Raw genomic sequence first — 2862 nt, forward strand, 5'->3', positions numbered from 1 at the left:
GGACAACTTTTTCAAATAAGATTCTAAGGGTAGGTTTTTACTGGCCCATGCTATTTTATGATATTCAAAGGAAGGTTACTTCATGCCACAAATGCTAGATATTTGAAGGTAAAAGGAAATTTTTTCCTTTACCCTTGAGGCCTATATCTACTGAAACCCCTTTCCAAAAATTAGGCCTTAACTTTATAAGAGAAATGCACCCTGCCTCATCTTCCCAACATAAGTGGATTCTGATGGCCACTGACTACATTACAAAATGGATAGAAGCCATTCCTACGAGACAATATTTTGATGTAATCATCATAAAATTCCTAGAGAGAAATATCCTTTCCATATTTGGCTTCCCTAGAAAAATTATCACTGAAAATACTGCAACTTTCAAGTAAAAAGAGATGGTAGATTTCTGCAACAAATATTAGATAAAATTGGGACATTATACATCCTATTACCCCCAAGGAAATTGATTAGCAAAATATTCCAATAACATCTTCGTTAACATTATTAAAAAGCTTTTGCAAGACAATAAAATATCATGGCACATCAAGCTTGTTAATGGATTGTGGGCAAAGAGGCTTACTGACATAAAATCACTAGTCATATCTCCATATCAGCTAGTTTATGAGATATATGTTTTTTTTCCAACATTGTTGGGAATTCCTATTTTAAATATGATGAAAGAGTTGGAGATGGAACCAAATGATTTACAAAGGAGAATAAACAAGACCATCCATTTGCATCAGAAAAGAGAAGTAGTTCATAACAGAACTCAGTTGATCAAAGATAGCATCAAGAAGACACTTGACTGAAGGACTAAAGCTGATGACTTTCAGATCGACCATCATGTTCTGAAATGGGATTCCAAAAGGGAAGAAAAAGGAAAGCATGGTAAGTTCGACAACTTGTGGAAGAAACCTTACATTATTGATCCTTACTGAGGTAACAGTTCCTTTTTTCTAAAGAACACAAATGGAACATAAATACCTAGAGGGCCTTCCAATGGCAGGATGCTCAAGCATTATGTTTTTTCAGGACTAACAAAGTGTTTTTCTATCACACTCATTGTTGATACCATTTACTTTTGTACTGTCATGAGTGGGTATCTTATGTATCAAAGTTGAAGCTCTTGGAGAAGGCCCTGAGCTTTGATACATTTTGCCACTACAACTACAAAAACCAAAAAAGATCAGATGCATTAAATACCGAAGATAATGATTGAAGGCTACTGGTCTACGATGTTCTTCACACTTCACCAAGAAGTGTCATTCCCATCTGGAGCCACTGTTAGGGTCCTGTAATTTATAGGATCAATGATCATTGAGCATTTTCTGTTAGTATTTCATAATGTAAATAATATATCATTTGCCAAATTATTTCCAAAAAAAGATAGAAAAATGAAAATAAAAAATGAAAAGAGGGTATAAATAAAAAATAGAAAAAAGGATAAAAAGAACAGAAATGATAAATGAACCCCACAAAAAATGAATAAACATGAAACTGATGCTAGCTTAAGTGCCACTACTAGCCTTCTCACTATGTAAAAAATAAATTTGTGAAATTATGTGTAGCTTGTTTAAAATGCCACAATCCATTTCTGCTTGAAACATACAGTTTAATCATTTTCAAGTTGTTTTAAATTTATGTTTATTAGATTAGGATGAATAAGTCAGCAAAACTGTTTAATCTTGGCTAAGAATAGATAGACAGAAAAGGTAAATAAAGTTAATCCAACTATTTAATCTGGATTAATTTAGTTGATTAGAGTAGTTTAGTGTTGAAATGAACATTCTTTGTCTCTTTAAAAGGAAAAATTGATAAGGTTTGCATGCTCAAATTAACCCTCATTTTCTTTATAATAACATTTAGATAGGAAAAGAAAACATTTTGATGCAATAAGTATGAATTGGTTTGATGTCCTAAGCTTGGACATTGGATTATAATTTATTCGGTCAAAAGATAGGGCGGGGCCCTCCGGTGTTAAACCTCTACTTACTCCACCATTTGAAAGCATTCCCTGCATAGATCCGGTGGCCCACGATAAGTTTCGGACCCACCCCGAAGAGACAACGTTTAACAACAAAAGGGGGCATCCAAAAGGTGGTCTACTACACCCCTACATGTCGACACCTTATGATTTCGGACACTCCCTCCAGAAATCGGATACTGTTGCCGCCACCTCTGAAAGTTGTTTTGTCATCTTGCTTTAGCTCGCCTTCTTTACAATTGTTGCCTCCGCATCTCGTCACAGATACCCTGACCTTCGCGCAACCTCTCCCTACCCCTATCACTCCCGCCAATGGTCCCGCTAAACTCATCCGCCAACCCCCAACTGCTGCATCTAAGACCATTGCAACCTCCATAAATCCCCTATCCGTTTTTCCGTGCCATTACAAAAAGTAATGCCCTAAACAAACCATTAATCGAATGTTTAAGGCCAGTTCGCAGATAATAAATATGAAATTCACCACTGCAATTACACCTTTCTTTGCTCGCTCATTCGATGGTGATTCTGCCCCTCTGTGCTCTAAACTTGTTGCATCATTTTCGTTGCCTATCATTCATAAATTTACAGAGGTCTACCACACTAAATTCCGATCAATTACTAGACACACAGTGATTTCATGTTGTTACAGTCTTCAATTCTCCATTCTGTAACCACGATGGCACCTAAAACTAACCCCATAATCAATCTGATGTGAACTACCCCTATCGACATAGACCATACCTGACTCACAGACCGAGATTACAAAATTGCAGAAACACAGTAAGAATTCGACCTTGTCGAATTATGCTACTAGTTTCGGGATAATTTGCTTAACCTGTATGATGAAGTACACCTCTAGCAATCCATACTCCCTCTATTTG

Source organism: Pinus tabuliformis, chromosome 8, assembly GCF_031772625.1.
Source record: "Pinus tabuliformis cultivar Carrire ecotype Pingquan chromosome 8, CPIR1, whole genome shotgun sequence".
Classification (NCBI taxonomy): Eukaryota; Viridiplantae; Streptophyta; class Pinopsida; order Pinales; family Pinaceae; genus Pinus; species Pinus tabuliformis.